The sequence below is a fragment of the Pleurodeles waltl genome, chromosome 4_2 (assembly GCF_031143425.1).
Source record: "Pleurodeles waltl isolate 20211129_DDA chromosome 4_2, aPleWal1.hap1.20221129, whole genome shotgun sequence".
Lineage (NCBI taxonomy): Eukaryota > Metazoa > Chordata > Amphibia > Caudata > Salamandridae > Pleurodeles > Pleurodeles waltl.
The window spans coordinates 1,053,759,033-1,053,781,957 of NC_090443.1; positions in this window are offsets into that span (position 1 = coordinate 1,053,759,033).

Here is a 22,925-nt window from a genome sequence, read left to right on the forward strand (position 1 = left end):
GCCACCAATGGGAACTCAATCAGAAGGAAGTAGACAAGATGTTTTGATGCTGGGGATGACCGGCCCTGGATCTTTTTGCAACCAAGGAGAATGCCAAATGCCACTTTATTGCCAGTCAGTTTCCGCTCCCGGAGTCAGGGGGGAATGCCCTTTCGATACGATGGTCTGGGATCTTTGCACACGATTTTCCCCCTTTCCCGTTGATTCCCAGACTTCTCAAGAAGATGAAGACAGAGGGTTGCCAACTCATACTCAGAGCACCCAGGTTGCCTAGATAGTATTGGTACATGGAACTCATTCTCCTATCAGTGGCCAATCCCAAATCACTTCCCAGCAAACAGAACAAACGAACAAAGAACCAAGGGCAGATACTTCATCCGGAACCAGCCTCTCTCCAAATGCATGCATGGCTCCTGAGTTCTATGAATTCCAGAACAAGAACATTGATCAAGAATGTAGGGAAATTCTTTCTAGAGCACGGGCTGAGAGTCAAACAAGACTTACACACTCAAGTGGCAAAGATTTTGTTTTTGGTGCCAACAAAACAATGTACACCCTTTGGAGGCTTTACCAGAGCAAATTATATCATACCTCCTTGCTCTCTCCAAAACCAGGCATCGGACATGCCTCAATTAAGGTTCACCTGGCAGCAATATCTTCATATAGACGTTCTGGAAATGTACTTTCGCTAGGTTCATCCAGACTCATAAATAGTTTATGAAAGGACTGTTTCGCACTTTTCTCCGTTGCGACCACCTCCTCCTCAGTGGCATCTCAACATTGTGCTTTTTTCATTAATTAAATCGTTGTTCAAGCCCATACACAGAGCTGAACTGAAGTTTCTCACATGGAAAGTGGCAACTCTCCTCATACTTTTCTAACTTTCTCGGTTCCTTCATTTTGTCACTTAAACAAACCAGTTATATTGAGAATTTTTTTTCCAAACCCATCAACCGCAGACAAAAAAACTCTCAACACACTGGATGTCAAACAATGTTTGAAATTCTACCTTCAGCATACCAAAAACTTATGTAAGACAGACCCACTACTAGTCTCTTACAGTCAAGGTCATCAGGGTACAGGAATCACTAAGGCAACAATAGTCCGATGGATTTCATTTACCATTCAATTTTGTCATGAAAAGGCTGGCAAACCGCTGACCAACCGACCTAAAGCACACTCTACAAGAGCAACCTCAACCTCAGCTGCTCTGTTTCAAGGCATCGCTTTAGATAAGATATGCCAAGCTGCAAAGTGGAAGGCTTCTCCTTTTTCCGCACAGCATTACTGTTTGGAATCAGCACAATTCAGCGATTCAATTGTGGGGCAGGCAGTTCTGCGTCATCTAGTTCATTAATGTGAGCCTCATTAAAAATATAACTTACTTTGCTTTCTTACAGATATCATTTCACATGGATATGTGTTTAATTTGTTTTACAGTTGTTTCTAATCACTGATCAATTATTATTTGAATATTACTGATACACAATTCTTGTATTGTTATGATTGTTTATATGAACTGATATGCTTACACCCACCATCCACTAGGGGCATAGCAGCTATTATGAGTACCGCTGGCTATTCAGATTCAAGCATGTGAATCTATGAAAGGTCCGATACTAAATAAGAAAACAAGTTACTTACCTGTAACTAAAGTTATCCCTGATTGGTATCTTTCATAGATGCAAATGCGACCCACCCTCCTCCCTATGAGGCTCACTTTCCTTTTCAGTGCACACTCTTCATTCTAGTGCTTGAACCTCTGAGGGAAGGATCCTCTCTCCGGAGTGTTCTAAAGGGTGCTGGCATTTGATTGGTCATAGACCAAGTTTGGGTCTTTTTTCAACAGGACATGGGAAGGCTATGAGGGTCATTCTGACCCTGGCGGCCGGTGGCCGCCAGGGCCACCGACCACGGGAGCACCGCCAACAGGCTGGCGGTGCTCCAATGAGCATTCTGACCGCGGCGGTTCAGCCGCGGTCAGAAGCGGAAAGTCAGCGGTCTCCCGCTGACTTTCCGCTGCTCTTTGGAATCCTCCATGGCTGCGGAGCGTGCTCCGCAGCCATGAGGATTCTGACCCCCCCTACCGCCATCCAGTTCATGGCGGGAAAGCCGCCATGAACAGGATGGCGGTAGGGGGGGTCGCGGGGCCCCTGGGGGCCCCTGCCGTGCCCATGCCAATGGCATGGGCACGGCAGGGGCCCCCGTAAGAGGGCCCCGAAAAGTATTTCAGTGTCTGCCTTGCAGACACTGAAATACGCGACGGGTGCCACTGCACCCGTCGCACCTTCCCACTCCGCCGGCTCGATTACGAGCCGGCATCCTCGTGGGAAGGTCGTTTTCCCCTGGGCTGGCGGGCGGTTTTACTGGAACCGCCCGCCAGCCCAGGGGAAAACTCGTAATACCCGCCGCGGTCTTTTGACCGCGGCGCGGTAATTTGGAGGGCGGGATCCTGGCGGGCGGCCTCCGCCGCCCGCCAGGGTCATAATGAGGCCCTATATGTTTAACATTACTAGCATTATAGCCTATGATTATTCCGACTTACTGCTTTTTCTAAGGTACCGTGGGACTCCCACTTCGACGACGGGGATGATTCAAGCATGGAATCTATGAAAGCTGTCAATACTGGATAACTGTAGTTACAGGTAAGTAACTTGTTTTCTTTTTCTTCCTTTTGAGTGCCCTTTGCATTCAAGTATTCATGCATTCATCATAAAAACAAGGTTTATTAGTTCATTGCTTACTCCAATATGGGAACTTTCATAGATTCACATGCTTGAATCATTCCCCATCATCTATATGGGAGTCTCCGGTAACATACAATAGCAATACTATGTTAAAGATACTGCAAGAAGGCCCTAGGCCCTTCAATTTTGCAGTCTATCATTGTCAATTTAAAAAAGAGACCAAACCTCACCTTCAGCCAGTCAGGCTGCAGTGCTATTTAAAACACTCCTGAGAGAAGCTCCAGTGCATGGAGAACTTCTCTTCGGCCATCAGATAATTTATCTTATGACCAAGCAGAGGACTGTATGATTTAACAATAAAGCCAACAGACAAATAGCCAAGAGCAAGTAAAACAGCTACTTAATGATAGCAGCAGGCTCCTCTGAATACTGTGACGCATCTTCATACATATTAGGCACTTATGCAATGTGCATTCCAAACCAAGTTGCCTCTTAGTGCTAATTAGTAGGTGCTACACTTACTCAACTCACCACTACTCAATTGATTACCCTCAGAAAGATGATGTTTTAAACCCTGCCAAGTTCCAAACCTTTGACCTGCAGCCTCCTCACAGTGCTAGCTAAACCATGACTGCAGTTCAAAATGCCTTATTCTATTGGAATAATTACATTCTGCTTGACCAGTGATTCAATTTGTGTGACTGTTTCTTTTTCCAGATATTCGGTACATCTCTTCCTTTCTCTGCCTTTTTAGGTCTGGCTTGTCAGTGAAGCTGATATTACCTTAAGTGATCAACGAAAATAGAGCCTTAACAACTACCTCTGGGGGGGCTTTGGCCCTCCCCACCTATTTATGTCCTGCCCTTCTAGATTTGACTGGGCAGAGGTTGTGTGCTTCCACTTAAAAAGAGTGCTTGTATTGCACAGATTATGCTTAATACGGTAGGCCTCTGTTGGTTATAGAAACAAGCCAGTATTCAAGGCTGTTTTACTCATGGGTTATTAGGAAAAGCTATGTCAGGGGTGAGAGAATTCCCCTTGAGACATTTGGGTCTAGTAACCTCTGACTGCTCTTGACCTCTTGAAATGGATTTCTCAGATACAATAGGAAAGCGACTTCCGCTGTGAATCGAAATAGGTTTTGCATTGCAAACACCTTGCCAAATAGTACAGGAATGACCTTTACATTGTGAATCGTCTGACAAATGCGGTAGGATTTAAGTTTTACATAATGACCCTCTGTCAAATAGAACAAGAGGGGTTTTACTGTGAATGCCATGAAAAACACCATAGGAAGGGGCTTGACATTTTAAACTATGTAACAAATACTGTCGAAATAGGTTTTACATTGCGAAATAGGTTTTACATTGCGAAATAGGTTTTACATTGTGAACTCTTTTGACAAATGTAATAAGATGTGATTTAGTACAGAGTCCATCTTTAGGTCTAGCACAGTAACTCCTTTAGGTTAAAGGGAGACTTTACGCTTATGTCAATGTATACTGTGAGTCTGCCTAAATTGGCTGATAGGCATTTCTAGGCATATAACACATGGGTGTATATTCATGTTAAAGCCAATATGCTTAACTTATTCAGGGGTTTGGAATTCCTATAGCTCTACGCCCATGACATATTATTTGGGGTCAAGGACAACAGGTTTTGTCCTTGGGACAAATAGGCCCAACCTGATACAGCACAATCCCTTTGGCTGCTAGCTTACAGTAACACATTTTGGATCTGGGAAGGGCATTGTCTGCTACTAAGGTCATATTAGTGTTCATATGTTAATGCTGTTCAAACCTGTAATTATGGTTCATTAATGCAAAGCCTTTATTATTAGGGTGAGCACTCTAAGGAAATGTATGCTTGGACTGCACTGCTGACAGTGGTTCGAGTATAAAAATGTGTACACATTTGCAAAGTTTAACAATATGAGACTACGTATACTTCTCCCAGACTGCTCTCCAATAAGATGCAAATGTTTACAGGAGCTTGAAAGCAGGATTGATAACCCTTTCCTTTCAAAATAAATTGTTCACAAACAAATACAACTAGGAAAAAACGTTTTGTCATATTACTGTGACATTTTAGGTACTATGGGCCAGATGTAGCAAAGTATTTGCACGTCGCAAACGGCGAAAATCGCTGTTTGCGAGGTGCAAATGCCTCTTTGCTATGCAGAAATGCATATTGCGAGTCGGTACCGACTCGCAATATGCATTTCAGAATCGCAAATAGGAAGGGGTGTTCCCTTCCTATTTGCGATTCGGAATGGAATGCAATACCATTTGCGACCGCATATGCGGTCGCAAAGGGTATCGCAGTTACCATCCACTTAAAGTGGATGGTAACCCACTCGCAAATTGGAAGGGGTCCCCACGGGACCCCTTCCAGTTTGTGAATGGACCCAAAACATTTTTTTCAGGGCAGGTAGTGGTCCAAGGGACCACTGCCTGCCCTGAAAAAAAACCGAAACTAAAGGTTTCGTTTTTTTTTTTAAGTGCAGCTCGTTTTCCTTTACGGAAAACGGGCTACACTTAAAAAAAAAAAAACTGCTTTATTGAAAGCAGTCACGAACATGGAGGTCTGCTGACTACAGCAGGCCTCCATGTTTGCGAGTGCCTATACTCGCAATGGGGCCGCAATTTGCGACCCACCTCATGAATATTCATGAGGTGGGTCATTGCGACCCCATAGCGAGTTGCAGAAGTTGTCTGAGACACCTTTCTGCATAGCAAATTGCGACTTGCAATTTGCGAGTCGCAGGGACTCGCAAATTGCAAGTCGCAATTTGCTTTGTTGCTACATCTGGCCCTATTTCTTTGAAGCATCATTTAGTAATGTATGTTGTTACATTCTAGTATTTCCCAAAAATATTCATAATGGAAAACAAGTGTAACCAGTTTTCAAAAAGAGTACTGGAGACATGAAATTAAACAAGCATCGGCAGAGTCAAGAATTCTGACATTGGTGGTCAGCCGGTTGGATTTTGTCAATGCGTGTCTTGTTTTGACATGATTTGCAAAACTTTATTGTTGTGGGAGCTGCCAGGCCCTTGTCATTATAACAAACATTGTCAGAAAGGTAAAAAAGCCTCAAAAAGTACACATTGCAACAGTAGTTTCTGGTACTGCACAAACCTTTGAGTGCCAGAATGCTTCTTGTGAAGGAACTGAATGCTGACACAGTGAAGCCAGCCAATAGATATACACTTTAAATAAAAAACAAACATATTGGTTAAAACCAGACCTAATTAGATGCCCGTTTCTTAAAGAAAGCCACAAAGGTACATTTGTGCTATATGCCCTTGCACTAGTGCAGATTTACAGCTTTCCTGAATTCACAAGAATTTACTGAAGTAGGCCAGGAAATCATAGTCCTAGAAAACTATTTTTGAAGTCGATTTCAGCACAAGCAAAAATGCCTATGTAGATTTTCTCATGTGAAAATACTTTGAGTGTTTACAACTTCACTTTCCCTCCAACCACTTTTTTCCAACCCTGGAAGAGGTTTTACTTCTGCCCTTGTCAACGAATAATTTTTCATTCTTTCTCAGTATGGAAAAAGATTAGAGAAGAGCTGGTGAAACCCCATAAATCATACTAGTTAGTAGGTTTGCACAGACTCAAAAGGGCATTCCAGTCCTGAAACTATTGCTTACCACTACCTCCAGACCCAGCATGCATATCTGTGGAAAGGTGGCAAAATAAGGAAATTGCTAGTATTCAAACCTTACTATAGTATGAGCCATTGTATAGAGAGGCTGTTAGCAGAGGTCATATATAATGAGATTGCTCCCATAATTGTTGCTGCACTGCATGGCACCTAAGGGACAAGTGGATTTTGTTACAGGACAAGTAGATTTAAGAAGCAACCTCTCCCATGGGCAAGTAGATATTTTATTAAATTCCACACCCCTGTTATTGCTTCTAAATGTGGTGACAAAGGCATTAGGATTATCATTTTACATTGTAAATGACTTGTCAAGGGCGGTATACTTAACATGTTTAACTGTGAAAAGCCTCATGTTTTCCAGTAGGCCCATAAGGGAGTATGCTGTTTTTCAGGATTAAAACCTGCTGGTGTGCAGATTGCCATGTTGACCCTCACTGATAACAAGAGCACACACCATTCACAAAGTTGCACCCGGTGATCCTTATCTTTGATAGTTACCTGTGATATTTATTTGATATAGTATTTAACAATGTCTGCATTGAAGTACTTTTCCCTGTTAAAGAAAAATAATTGCTTGGACATTGATTTAGTGTGTGTTATTTCTTGTTTGTTGCTCGGTTCGGAGTTCTAGCCTTCAACACACCCCTATGAGTCAGCCTTGGACTGCTCTGTCTCAGTACCCTGAGAAGCAGGTTACATAGTCTGAATTCTGTATCTAATTCACTAGGTTGGGGGTTTACATTGTGACCTCTCTGACAAAATCAAGAAGAAAAGGTTTTACATCGACAACAATTACAATAGGAAGGCGTTGCCATTGCGAACTCCTTGAGGAAAGCCATAGGGAAGGACTAGATATTGTTGAACCGTAAGAGACCCCCTGCCACTAGTCTCTAGTTCAGGTAGTGGTAGAGTTGTTCACCTTCACTGTGTACATTTGTAGTTTTACGCTAGTATTCAGTTCTGAGGAAATTAAAGTATTTTTTTGTTTTAAAAGGCAAACTACTGGACATTGATGAATCCAGAAATCATTGACCACTTTATGGAGTTTAATTCCTTTGAGTGTTTTAATTTCTTCTTTTAACTTTACATTTTCAACTATACTGTTCACATTCAATTCCTAATACAACTAAGTAGTAATACCTCTGATTTTCTCAATAATTCATGGCTTCAGTCACATGTTACATCACCTTTTAAAGTTGAATGGAAATAAAATGAACGTATTGGTTCTCGAGAATGAGCCGTGGACCAGGACCTCCGTAGTCACTGCCTCTTTGCCAATTCGAGTGCCTGTTACCATGACCCAATATGTTGGTGTTACTATCAACGCTGATCTAACTGCCTGCCGCATGTCATCAAGATCCCTGGTACACGTTACTGTCTTTCGAAGGGCTTAAGGAAAATTCTTTTTTTCCCCTTCTTTGCCTCCGATTTGAAGGGAGAAAGGGAGGGTTTAGTGATTCAGGCAGATTTCTCATTTTGTTTGGTTTATAGAAATGCAGTCTAGCTTGGCTTACCTAAATATCGTATTTCTCCCCTTGAAACTGTGCAAAATGCAGCTAGCATGTTTGTTACTTAATTTGCCTTAGCCTACTTCTGCTGAATTCCAGTTGGACCTCCTCCGGAGGGTACTAGCGAATAAACAGATCTTGTTTTAAGACACTTTGCCTGGTGCACGAGGCACTTGCTGCCACTTGGACCGAGAATGTCAGTGTCTGCTTCTGCCTCCCATGTCCACCCACATGCTTCGATCCTGTCCTCGTGTGCTCTTGGTTGGGCCCATGTTCCAGTAGGTCTGGCTTTAGTAGGCCAATGCATTCAAAGAACGCCATTCACAAATTCTGTTTACATGAGGTGCATGCACATATTCTATCTATCACATTAAAAGAGGCTCTTTTGATATTGCCAATTGTAGGAAAAAATAGCAACACAGGGCTTCTTTAATATTGAAAGCATACATCATTGAATTTGGCGAAGGGTGTGATGAGCAAATGTCCTTTTGATCTGTATATTAGTCACTCATGTACTGCCATAGAAGTGCCACCTGTAAGGCAGAGAGATACTCCAACTAGCCAAGAGCATGCTGTGAGGTCTTGGTGTAGTTAAAAGAACTGGTTACAATTCGCCTATCAGACAGCTCTGCTTTCAAGCTAGACCTAAAGATGCTGGGCGGTGAGAGCATGGCAGGAGGCTGGGAAGAGTTAGGGGTGGTAGTCTGGTGAGAGGCCGCTGAGTGGTCTTAACCTGTTGACCACGTTGAAATACAATGCTTTATCAAGCTGTGACCCTCATATCTTGGGCTGAGGTCAGCATGGGTAATCATTACCCACCACTCTGGATTACTTTCACTCATTTCTTGCACCTACAAGCTGAGGGTTTCTAGACGACTTTAACGCTGGTAACCTTTACTAGCAGTGCGCCTAACGGCGGTCATGGGCTCTAAGACAAGGAGGACATATGGGGCCCTTCGCCATGGTTGGGTAGTAAATGACAGCCCCCATCGGATTCACTGGTAACCTTGCCTGTGCAGCACTAATGATCACATCTTCTCTGTAACAACAACCCCCTCCCCAGGGTAGCCCGAGCCACTCGGAGCTCGAGACAAGGCGATAAGAACAGCCTCCCCCACCCTCTCACCCTGGCACTCGCTTGTCCAGTTGCCTTCCTGGCCTCTCTGTGACCCGCACGGATCCGGTGAGGTGAGGTTGCAGCCCTACTGCTCATCCTCAAAGGCACATGTCCTCCGTCTCTCACTGGAATTTGGGAAAGCCTTTTGTTTCGTACCAAAGACATGTGGATTGACACCTCCCGCTCTTGTTTTCAGCTGCTGAGCACTGTCTGAAATCCTTCAAATATTCGCAATTGTGGTAATACTTAGACCAGCCTGAAATTACATAACCTGCAGTTTGTTTTTAACTTTAACTCACGATATGATTTTAACGCAATTATTTTAATGACGTAACAAACATTCTGCAGATTTGTGCTGAACTTCCTGAGTCATGCAGCGCGCGGTCACTTGAAATGGAGGCGAAATAGGATAATACCGTGACTTAAGGAACTTCCAGGGAGTGTAATATTTATTTATTGCGTGCTTGTGGTTGAATCACGTATATTATACAAATCAATTAGCTTTAAGCTCCTGTACAGAATGCAAAGGGTGTCAACAGCTGTGTTGGCCCGAAGGAACAGCCGCAAATTCCGGGAGGTGCAACTCTGAGTCACAGCAAATTTGGAGAAAAAAAACATCGTCTATATATCTGCACCAATTATCTATAGATGATCATTTCTTAATGACTCAGCATCACTTCTCTTGGAATTTAATAATTATTTAAAGTCTCTTGAAATGCACACAAAATACACCCTGGAATTTAGTGACTGACAGCTTAATTACTTGGATGTGGCCGTTCATATTAAGCAACAGAAATCGTCTGCACAAAAACACAGCGAACAATGAATACAAGTATGTGGTACGTGCCACCTTTAATTATTGCGGTAAAATGCACAACAACGGGTGTGTAGCTTGAGTGGAGCTGTTGTAGGTGTGGTTATGGAGGTGTTTGTACAGCACGCACCTGGCTAGAGATCAAGGAAGCACCCAACACGGGGCAGGAGCCCCTGAACATAGGGAGGCGCTCCCTGGAACAACGCAAGACACCCAAAGGAGCCTGGGTTCCAGGATCCCAAATAGAGGCAGTGCATCACAGCGAGGGACGGGACGGGGGGGGGGGGGGGGGTCACCTGGTCCTACACCCAACTGTGAAGATGCGCACATCCTAGCTTCTGGCGAAGCCCAGGACACTCTTCCTTCTTACATCTTAGCACCAGGCAGGGTTTAGCTGTCTGCTGTCCAAGACTTCTTCTGTATTATGCAGCAATATTCATGTGTTTGGAACTCCCCTGGAGAACAGCTTCTTAGCTATCCTTAACTTGACGACTTGTATCCTTCCACTGATCACATTCAGGGAACTATTTCTTCTTGTTCTCTCAGCACTCCGGCCCTTCTCGCCCCCCCCCCCTCATGTGCTGCGTTCCCACCCTCCCCTTCCATCCCCAGCTCTACTCATGTTCATCCCCGTCCAGCTTTGTTTAATTTTTTTGTCGTTTATTTTCATATTTTCCAGTCCTCTTCACACCTCACTCTCGACTCCATGCCTTACTGCCTCGCCCCAGCTCCTCCTTGCTTGTGCCACTTGGGAGCGCTCACCTGCACATCAACAACAAACGCGTTTTTTTCTTGGTTACCAATACAGACCAGCATCAGTAAATAGGACTGGCAAAGCCAAAAGCTCAGCTGATGGCATTGAAAGATGAGACCCATTGGTTTTGTCAATGCTTGTTTACTGGAAGTCTCCATTTAAAGGCCAGCACCGTGAAGCAATATTGATTCATGTGAGTGTAAATAAAGGTTTCCATAACACGTGTTATTATGCTGCTTGCATTTCCATAACTTGGCCAACGTGTTGACAGCCAGGGTGGCATTTGAAGCATAAACAGGTGATTTGGGAAAATCAACCAACAGAAACGCTCAAAAGTGTTGAAATAATAGCAAATTTTGATAGGTGATCTGGCAATTGAAGTAATTCGAAAATCTGAGACAAATACCAACTCCACCCAAATTATTCTCCGATTGTCCAGCACTACGATAATGAAGTAAAATCCTTTGGATTGCAGATTAGAAGGAAATTACAGTAATCACCAGAATTAAAGCGAAATTTACCTGCTAATAATTGGTATTATCACCAATGCACCATATAAAACACAGTCGCACACGAGCAAACACATTGTGCACATTGTGGTGGGTATACTTACACATGAGCTGTACGTAGGCACGTGAAGCCCAGAGAACCATGGCGGGGCACAGGCCACCCATTGGCCACAAGGAAGGGGATCTAGGACCCCATATTTATTCCATGCACTACTCTCTCACCTGCAAGTAGCAGAGTACCAAAGATTGATCATGTAAGTATATGGAACATGTATTGGCAGGACATGGCAGTCACACCTGACATGGTGAGTGAAAACAGCAACGTACAGAATGCATAGGTATTGTCGATCCCAATCCCAAATCCATGGATTAATTTCTATTAGTTATCCTACAGAGAGGTACTTCTACCTCAGGGAGTACAGCTGTGTTAGCTGATGATTCCCTTGATACAGGTGCCACCCCAGGAGAGGTTTCTCCCACCACAGGAATGGTATCCTGAATGGCAGGGTGGGTAGGGGATACTTTGATGCCCTTTTTACCTGTTGTTGGAGAAGGATCCTGAGTTTTCAGGCCTTTTTCTCTCCTTTGCTTTTTCATTTCAACAGAATTGAGAGGAAGCAATTCCTCGGGGATACCCAGCATGGCTGCATGGGTATTAAACTCTACCTCAGCCCAACCTGAGGCCTCTAGGTCATTACCTAAGAGACAGTTTACAGGTATACTACCACCTGCTTAAGGTCAGTAACTCCACCCCAACTAAGCTGAACTATAGCTAAGGGAAGAAACTTAGAGGAGTTATGGACATCAATAATCTTGTACTGTTGTCCAATGATGTGTTGTTCAGGAGACACTAGGTTTTCACTCACCAAACTGATACTGGCACCTGTGTCCCTGTAGGCCTGACCCTCAACACCATTTATTGAAACTGTCTGCCTGTACTTATCCATTGTTAGGGGACAAGCAGCCAGTGTGGCAAGGCCAATGCCACCAGGTGTGACAGAAACTGTCTTGGGACTGACTACCCCAGTTTCTATGATGGACCCATAAGTGAACCCAACTACACCCTTATTTTGACTGTTGCCAGCAGTCCCACCACTATTACCACTACTGCTAGGGGCACTAGAGTTTGATGTATTAGTGGTGGTAGGCTCAGGGGGTTTACCTGGGCAGCACTTATCCCCTGGCCTATGGCCTTTATTTTTTACACACAAAGCACCAAGGCTTTTTAATGTGTGTGGGTTGTGAAGAAGAGGAAGATAATTTATCCCCACCCCCTGAAGAGTGTTTAGGATTTGAAGAAGGATCTTTAGTTTTACCTTTATCCCATGCTCATCCTGAGATTTCTCACCATCTTTCTTCTTGCCATCCTTGTCACCTCCTGTATGAACTTTTCTGTTCGCTCCTGTTCTGACCCATTTGTCTGCCTTCTTTCCCAATTCTTGGGGAGAGGTCAGATCTGAGTCTACCAAGTACTGGTGCAACAAATCAGACACACAGTTGTTAAGAATATGCTCTCTCAGGATCAGATTATACAGGCTTTCATAGTCAGATACTTTACTGCCATGCAACCAACCCCCCAAGGCCTTCACTGAACAGTCAACAAAATCTGTCCAGTCTTGAGAGGACTCTTTTCTGGTGTCTCTGAACTTAATCCTGTATTGTTCAGTGGTTAAGCCAAATCCATCTAAGAGTGCATCCTCCAAAACTTTGTAATTATTGGCATCACTTTCTCTGACAGTAGAGAGCCTATCCCTACATTTTTCCAGTGAAATATAGCCACAAGATAGCAGCCCACTACCTTTGGGGGACCAAGTGTACCATACAGGCCCTCTCAAGTGCAGCAAACCACTTATTTATGTCATCCCCCTCCTTGTGAGGGGGGGACTGTCTTATGCAGGTTTCTGGAATCTTGCTCTCCAACAGGATTACTATCTGAAACACTGCCGCTGCCACCATGGGGACCTAACCCCATTCTCTGTCTTTCCCTCTCTAAATCTAGGGATTCCCTGTCTAAGGCCAGCTGCTGCTGTTTAAGCTTCAGTCTGGTCTCTTCTAACCTCAGCTTTCTGAGTTCCCTTTCCATTAAGTTATCCTCAGGGTGGGAGGGTTGGGAATGTTTGGATACAGAGGAGACTTGTGAATTGGCAGAGAGAGACCTGTCCCTAACTGGCTGGAGCCTAGTAACCTGGCCTTTAGGAGTGAAAGATGTCCTACTAATGTGTGACCCTCTAACACTACCAGTTTCACTAGGTGGCCTGCTAGAGGGCAGGACTTTGGAAGAACCCTCCCCAGCATCTTCAGGGACCTCCTCTGAGTCTGACTGGGAAGCCTCTCCATTTTCCTCTCTTTCCTGAGTTGGGCCAGACTGTTTCTGCTGATCTTGTAAGAGCAGGTTAAAGAGAAACTCTTTTGTTGGATTCTTACCTATGCTTAAACCTCTATCCAGGCAGAGACCCTTCAAACTTTTGTGGTTTAAACTCTCATAAGTTGCCTGAACAACTTTGGGAGTGACTTCTGCTAAAGACATGATAGAAAAAGGTTTAAGGACAGTGAGAGAAAAAGTTTTAGAACTTTAGAAAGCACAGAGAAAAAACTTTTGGAAAACTTTTCAAAGTTTTCAGAACTTTTCAGAAACTTAGTAAAAAGTTTTAGAATAGAAAAGTAAACTGTTTTGGTTAAATGTACATATACTGAATTATTTGGTATATGATTTTCTTATGAAAAGCACCAAATGACAAAGTGGTAAAGCAGTTGCAAGTACTTATCCCACAGCTGCACCACCAATGTAGGAAGCTGGGCTGGCTTATAGTGGGTACCTTGTGGTACTTACACCTTGTGCCAGGTCCAGTTATCCCTTATTAGTAGAATGAAGGTGTTTCTAGCAGCTTAGGCTGATGGAAGGTAGCTATGGCAAAGCAGCTTAGGCTGAACTAGGAGACATGCAAAGCTCCCACTATACCACTTATATCATATAGCATAATACCATAAGAAAACACAATACTCAGAGTTACTAAAAATAAAGGTACTTTATTTTGGTGACAATATGCCAAAAGTATCTCAGAGGATACCCTCACTTAGGAGGTAAGTAATATACACAAATTATATGTACACAAACCCAAAACAGGTAACAGTAAGAAAAGTAGTGCAAACAATGTAGAATCACAGTAGCATGCAATAGATAGACATAGGCCCAGGGGCAACACAAACCATATACTCCAAAAGTGTAATGTGAATCACAAATGGACCCCAGACCTATGGGAGATTGTAGAGGGTCGCTGGGACTGTGAGAAAACAGTAAGTGTGTCCAAAATACCCCACCCCAAGACCCTGAAAAGTAGGAGTAAAGTTACCCTACTACCCCAGAAAGACACAATAGTCTTGATAGGGGATTCTGCAAGAACCAAAAGCACCAGCAACACACTGAAGAGTGATCCCTGGACCTGAAGACCTGTAAAGGAAGGGGACCAAATTGAAGAGTCACAAAAGTGTCCAGGGGGGGCAGGAGCCCACTAAACCCTGGATGAAGGTGCTAAAGGGCTGCCTCCGGGTGGAAGAAGCTGTAGATTCTGCCACAACGACAAGGTCCAGGAACTTTTCCTTTGGATGGAAGACGTCCCACGGCGTGCTGAAGGTTGCAGAAGTGTTTCCAGGTACAAATACTGCAAACAAGCCTTGCTAGCTGCAAGAGTCGCTGTTGAGGATTTTGGGTGCTGCTGGGGACCAGGAAGGACCAGGATGTCGCCCCTTGGAGGAGGAGACAGAGGGGGCACTCAGCAACTCAGAGAGCCCCCGCAGAAGCAGGCAGCACCTGCATAAGTACCAGAGCAGGCACTTAGAAGTTCTGAGGACAGCGGTCAACTCAGAGTCACAAAGGAGGGTCCCACGACGTCGGAGTCCAACTCAGCGAGTTGGGCAATGCAGGACGGAGTGCTGGGGATCCAGGTTAGGCTGTGCACAAAGGAATCCTTGGACTAGTGCACAGAAGCCGGAGCAGCTGCAAATCACGCAGTACACAGGTTTGCTGTCTGGGGTGGGGAGGCAAGGACTTACCTCAACCAAATTTGGGCAAAATGGCCTCTGAACTGTGGGAGACACTTGGACCCCGCTCCTGTGTTCCAGGAACCACGCTCGTCAGGATGAGAGGGGACCCAGAGGACCGGTGATGCAGAAGTTTGGTGCCTGCGTTGGCAGGGGGAAGATTCCGTCGACCCACAGGAGATTTCTTCTTGGCTTCCAGTGCAGGGTGAAGGCAGACAGCCCTCAGAGCATACACCACCAGGAAACTGTTGAGAAAGCCGGCAGGATGAGGCATTACAATGTTGCTGGTAGTCGTCTTGCTACTTTGTTGCGGTTTTGCAGGTGTCCTGGAGAAGTCAGCGGTCGATCCTTGGCAGAAGTCGAAGAGGGAAGTGCAGAGGAACTCTGGTGAACTCTTGCATTCGTTATCTGAGAAATAGCCCAGAGGAGAGACCCTAAATAGCCAGAAAAGGAGGTTTGGCTACTAAGAAAGGAGGCTTGGCTACTGAAAGAGGTAAGCACCTATCAGGAGGGGTCTCTGACGTCACCTGCTGGCACTGGCCACCCAGAGCAGTCCATTGTGCCCCAACACCTCTGAATCCAAGATAGCAGAGGTCTGGGACACACTGGAGGAGCTGTGGGCACCTCCCATGGGAGGTACTGGTCAGGGGAGTGGTTGCTCCCCTTTCCTTTGTCCAGTTTCGCACCAGAGCAGGGCCGGGGATCCCTGAACCAGTGTAGACTGGCTTATGCAGAGATGGGCACCATCTGTGCCCATCAAAGCATTTCCAGAGGCTGGGAGAGGCTACTCCTCCCCAGCCCTTCACACCTATTTCCAAATGGAGAGGGTGTAACACCCTCTCTCAGAGGAAATCCTTTGTTCTGCCTTCCTGGGACTGGGCTGCCCAGACCCCAGGGGGGCAGAAACCTGTCTGAGGGGTTGGCAGCAGCTGCAGTGGAAACCCCGGAAAAGCAGTTTGGCAGTACCCGGGTTCTGTGCTAGAGACCCGGGGATGCATGGAATTGTCCCCCCAATACCAGAATGGTATTGGGGTGACAATCCCATGATCCTAGACATGTTACGTGACCATGTTCGGAGTTACCACTGTGACGCTACATATAGGTAGTGACCTATATGTAGTGCACGCGTGTAATGGTGTCCCCGCACTCACAAAGTCCGGGGAATTTGCCCTGAACAATGTGGGGGCACCTTGTGCTAGTGCCAGGGTGCCCACACACTAAGTAACTTGTCACCTAACCTTCACCAAGTGAGGGTTAGACATATAGGTGACTTATAAGTCACTTATGTGCAGTGAAAAATGGCTGTGAAATAACGTGGACGTTATTTCACTCAGGCTGCAGTGGCAGCCCTGTGTAAGAATTGTCTGAGCTCCCTATGGGTGGCAAAATAAATGCTGCAGCCCATAGGGATCTCCTGGAACCCCAATACCCTGGGTACCTAGGTACCATATACTGGGCAATTATAAGGGTGTTCCAGTGGGCCAATGAGAATTGGTAAAATTAGTCACTAGCCTGCAGTGACAATTTTAAAGCAGAGAGAGAGCATAAACACTGAGGTTCTGGTTAGCAGAGCCTCAGTGATACAGTTAGGCACCACACAGGGAACACATACAGGCCACAAACCTATGAGCACTGGGGTCCTGGCTAGCAGGATCCCAGTGACACATATCAAACACACTGACAACATAGGGTTTTCACTATGAGCACTGGGTCCTGGCTAGCAGGATCCCAGTGAGACAGTAAAAACACCCTGACATATACTAACAAACAGACCAAAAGTGGGGGCAACAAGGCTAGAAAGAGGCTACCTTTCTACTGCACAGTTACTGATACATGTAAAGGAAATCTGGCTACTGTCAATTTAGAACAAAGGCTAATAGAATGTGAGATCACAGACAAGCTTCTGTTCCTACCAGATCCAAACTGTTTCACTCAATGTTACTACCTATGAGCTACATATCCTACACAGTTACCATAAATGGGGAGTTTCAGTGGGCGGCATTAACATTTCTGGCTAGTATCTTGCACTGAAAGCCAGCTATTCCAAATTTTTGACCTGTGAAATGGGAGTCACATGCTGACCTAGAAGTGCCACATCCAAATCCGCATACTGAGTTCAGATTTGAGGGACACAATTATCCTGTTTACTGCTTTCTCATGGCCTGTGCGGAGCTGAGGACAGAAAGCAAAGATGGGGAATTGAGCATTTAGGGGCTGAAGAAGTTGGTGCCAAGCAGGGGAGGGCGTTCTATGCTTCCCTGTGGCATAGGAGGAGATCACGTGACTGCTAGATTGTGCTTCTTCATGCAGACTACTGCAAAAAGAACAGACGATGGACTGAATACTGAACAATGCATACATTCACCCCCAGTCACAAAGATCTGGCTTTAATCCATTGTTTGTTCGCTCACCACGCCACCCCATTTTGGACCCAGCCATATGTAAATCAGACTTGCCCCTGTTCCCCATGGGAACAGTCCAGCCCGAACTGCCAAGCCAGGTCCTCCCTGGACGGGAAACGGGCATCCTGGGACTGGTTTCAGGGTATCACCTTTCATCAGCCAGGCTAGATTGAATCCAGTGGCGCAGTGAGCACGGGATCCAGGTCTTGGCATACCCTTCCCACTTGGGGCGACAAATGCAAAAATAACAGTTGATGGACGGAATGCTGAACTAATTTGCATATGGTTGGGTCCAAACTGGAATGGCATGGCAGGCAGGAAAAAAAACGGATGCATTAAACCCAGATCTGTGACTGGGGGTGAATGCCTGATTTGTTCTGCATTCCGTCCCGTGCTTGCTATGCCCCCAGATTCAAGCTAGCCTGGCTGATGAAGGGAGGACCTGGAATAGCAGTTCAGGCTGGTCAGTACCCCTGGGGAACAAGGTCAACACTGATTTGAATATGGCTGGGTCCAAACTGGAATGGCATGGCAGGCAAAAAAACGGATGGATTAAACCCAGATCTGTGACTGGGGGTGAATGCTTGCTTTCTTCTGCATTCTGTCTATCATCTTTTGTTTTTGCATTTGTTGCCCCAAGTGGGAAGGGTATGCCCAGATGTGGGTCCTGTGCATGCTATGCCACAAGATTCAAGCTAGCCCGGCTGATGAAGAGTGATACCCTGAAACTGGTCCGAGGATGCTTGCTTCTGGTCCAGGGAGGACCTGGCCTGGTAGTTCGGGCTGGACTGTTCCCATGGGGAACAGGGTCAAGACTGATTTGCATATAGCTGGGTCCAAATTGTAATGGCATAGCAGGCAAAAAAAAATTATGGATTAATCCCAGATCTGTGACTGGGGGTGAATGCTTGATTTGTTCTACATTCCACCCAACTGTTGTTTTTGCATCTGCATGCAGACCACCATTTGCTGCCTGAAGCAGCTTTTCTGTCTGGTAAAATTGGTCCTGGTGTTCTGTATGCAGAAAATCTGTGTGTGGGAACACTGAGCCTGTTCTGCTAAGGCAGGCCAATTTCCCATCCAGAGATCCCACTCTGCCCACACATAAACAGGACCTTTCTTATAGACTTCTAAACGCAGATTATTCGTCTTTGGATTTCACCCAGGTGCCAGTCTGGATCCAGAAACTTTTGTAGCAATTCCCTCACGTGTTGATAGGTGGGATTGTGCCGCTCTGTGTTGGATCCGTCCTGCCCTGCATGTGGCATTGGGGCCACTATATCTGCACCACCTCTTCGAGTTGACATCAGTTCCTTTCTTTCTGTGCCTTCCAAGGTGGATCCAAAGCTTTTTGAGTCCTGTCATTCGTATAGACTATTTTCCCTCAAATTTTAAGTGTGCAGTCGATGTCACTGCCTAAAACAAGAAGTTTTATGACCGTATTGTGATTGTCACCAACAGATGACGGTGGCTGACACCAATGAAGTGCCTCTCTGCTGTCCCAGATCCAAACACAACTCAGCGTTGTGTGACGTGACTGCTGTTCAACGATCAACAAAAATACAATCTGAGGCCGGAGGTGAAGCTTGCCGTCACCAAACTCCTAGAAAAGTAAAAGTAGCCAGGTTGAAGTTGAAGGCACAAATGTGCTCCTGTTCCCAAGGCAGCTACCATGACAGATCATCATTGAGGTCGCGGGTCTCAAAAAGTTGAAAAAGAATACAAAATCCAAGCATGGGTTTCTGTTGTCCTCTTACTCCCACCATTCAGAGTTGTGCCATGCACTGGGCTCCTCTAGGGCATTGAGACATTGCTCCACTACAGAGTAATCTGTTTCTCTGTTCCCGATATGCCCTGGTCTCCTTAGACCACCGGCAATGCTGATACAGCTGTGTGAACTTAAGAAAGCCCTTGACAAAATCTTTAGTGCCTAATTAGGCCCATCAGATGCGCCTGCAGCCCCAAGGATGCAAGGTAACCTTCTGTCAGTTGACCACCACAGATCTGTCCACGACGGACTGTGCCACTCAACCTCGATCCAAGGCCATTGTCCCAAACATGATGCCACTGACTCCGGTGCTATGTATGACACTACCCCTGCACCACAACCGTCACCAGCCACCGACACCAGAAACTAAGCTGATACTTTTGACAATCCTCCACATCAATACACCTATTGAGAACCTGAATATGAACCTAATGGGAATATGATCAGAGAGATGATTGTTATGATGATGGAAACATCTTTGATGATTTACAAGATACTAGTCACCTAGACACATCCCAACACAGAGGTCTTTTATCTTCAAACCCTGCTACGTCAGCAGAGGCGTCCACCTCTTCTCCACAGTTATAAGGAGAGCAACTGAGGTTATTGATTTAACTTTCCTTACTAAAGATCTCAAAACAAATGTCCTCACATAGGTCTTGAACACTGGTCAGACCAGCCAAGAACCTCTGTTCCCCTTTAATGAGGCTCTGACTGATATTCTGGGAAACACCTGCGGAAAACTATTATCCTGCCCTCCAGTCAATAGGCTCGTGGCAAGGCGGCACAGGCCTGCTCCTGGGGATGAAAAGTTTTTTTTCACCCTACCCCATAACGGTTGGTGGGGAAGACATATATCAGCTGCCTGATCCTTATTCCTTCCCTACCACTCCAGGTGACAGGGAATCTAAAAGGATGGAGACATTCGCGAAAAGGATGGTTTCCTCTTCCAACCTCGCCCTATGCACCATCAACACATCATGTCATCTGGGCAGGTATTCGCAAGTGCTATGGAACAGAGTGGCGGACATCTTGCTAGCTTTCCCAAAAGACCTCTGCCCAATCTTTCAAAGGCTCATTTTGGATGGACAGGATGCAGCGAAATACATGATAAGATCTGGTCTGGACACTACTGATTGTTTGGGTAGGGCATTTGGCTCCAACATGGTGCTTCGGCACCTTGCTTGGATTCGCTTCATGGGCTTCTCATCCGATGTCCAGCAATCCCTCACGGACATGCCTTTTGACGGTTGTAGGCTGTTTAGACCGAGGTAGGCTCAGCCCTTGGAAGGTTCAAGGAGAGTTAGTTCACTTTCTGCTCTCTGGTCTTGGCTCTGCCATTTCAGCAGTTGCCCCCAACAATTTCACCCCTTTCGAGTCTTCGCTAGAGGCTATCAGCAAAGGCAGAGAAAAAGTATATCTGAGCAACAACAGGCACACCAGTCCTTTTGAGGTTAAGACTGGAGATCAGACCAACATTGTCAACAAACTACTAAAACCCCAGCTCCTCCCCCTGCAGCCATTGCAAAAGCACTTTAATCGCCCTGTAGGTGGTAGCATCACCTTTCACTTCCCTGGGTGGAAGAGCATCACCCCCAATCAATGGGTGCTCCAGACCATGCAGCATTGATACCCCCCTACCTTTTCTGTGCTACATCCAGGACAAGTCACCGGCACCACAACACTTCATACTCAGTGAAGAAATTCAAGCTCTCTTCACCAAGGAAGCAATAGAGAGGAATCTGGCATCAGAGTTCAGGACGGGTTGCTACTGCCAATGCCAAAAAGGGACGGAGACCTTCATCCCATCCTAGCTCTTTGCCTTGAAAGGACAAGTTCAAAATCCTCCCTGTTGCTCACGTTCTGTCTGATCTGGGTCTAGAAGACTAGATGTTAGCCCTAGACTTGCAGGATGCATATTGTCACATCCCTGTCCGAAAGCCCCACAGATGTTGCCTGTGGTTTCAGGTAGGCCAAGAGCACTTTCAGTTCTCTGTGCTTCTCTTTGACATCACCTTTGGTGTTCAGGAGGTGGGGGTCGCAGTCCGACTGGATAGGTTGGAAATACCAGTCTTCCCATACTTTGATGACTGGCTACTGAAGGTGGGTTTGCCTTAGTCGTAAGCCACCTCCAGATGATGGCAACCTGTTGACATTTTTTTTTTATATAAATCTTTTTATTTGTATCAGCAACAAAGAACCCAGAACTTTAAAAAATAAATACATGTTGTTTAAGGTTAAAAAATACCCCGTCGCGTAGGTCCTTTCACTGCACATTGGATACCCTGCCTGTCACTGGTCATTGTGTGCCACCAGAGTGGGGGCTTGGCATGGGTTTCCTCTGTATTCATTCCAGGGTCCCCAGATCTTATTCCATTTTTGCGGACAGCCTGTTCCTCATACACTAACTTTTCTGCCACCATGCACCAGTCCATGTCTCTATTCCAGGTATCCAAATGGGGCACTTGTTCTGATCCCCACAGACTGGCAACATTCCCTTGGACAATGATAAATCCCACCATTGCACTGATTCGTTTCATACGGGTCAAGTCTATACCTTCTGGAGGAAGGTAGCCTCTTTCTAGCCTTGTTACCCCCACTTTTGGCCTGTTTGTGAGTGTATCTCAGGGTGTTTTTACTGTCTCACTGGGATCCTGCTAGCCAGGACACCAGCGCTCATAAGTTTGTGGCCTATATGTGTTCCCTGTGTGGTGCCTAACTGTATCCCTGAGGCTCTGCTAACCAGAACCTCAGTGTTTATGCTCAATCTGCTTTTAAAATTGTCACTGCAGGCTAGTGACTAATTTTACCAATTCTCATTGGCACACTGGAACACCCTTATAATTGCCTTGTATATGGTACCTAGGTATCCAGGGTATTGGGGTTCCAGGAGATCCCTATGGGCTGCAGCATTTCTTTTGCCACCCATAGGGAGCTCAGACAATTCTTACACAGGACTGCCACTGCAGCCTGAGTGAAATAACGCCCACGTTATTTCACAGCCATTTTACACTGCACTTAAGTAACTTATAAGTCACCTATATGTCTAACCCTAACTTGGTGAAGGTTAGGTGCAAAGTTACTTAGTGTGTGGGCACCCTGGCACTAGCCAAGGTGCCCCCACATTGTTCAGGGCAAATTCCCCGGATTTTGTGAGTGCGGGGACACCATTACACGCATGCACTACATATAGGTTAATACCTATATGTAGCGTCACAATGGTAACTCCGAACATGGTCACGTAACATGTCTAGGATCATGGGATTGTCACCCCAATACCATTCTGGTATTGGGGGGACAATTCCATGCATCCCCGGGTCTCTAGCACAGAACCCGGGTACTGCCAAACTTGCTTTCCGGGGTCTCCACTGCAGCTACTGCTGCTGCCAACCCCTCAGACAGGTTTCTGACACCCTGGGGCCTGGGCAGCCTTGTCCCAGGAAGGCAGAACAAAGAATTTCCTCTGAGAGAGGGTGTTACACCCTCTCCCTTTGGAAATAGGTGTGAAGGGCTGGGGAGGAGTAGCCTCCCCCAGCCTCTGGAAATGCTTTGATGGGCACAGATGGTGCCCTCTCTGCATAAGCCAGTCTACACTGGTTCAGGGATCCCCGGCCCTGCTCTGGCGCGAAACTGGACAAAGGAAAGGGCGGTGA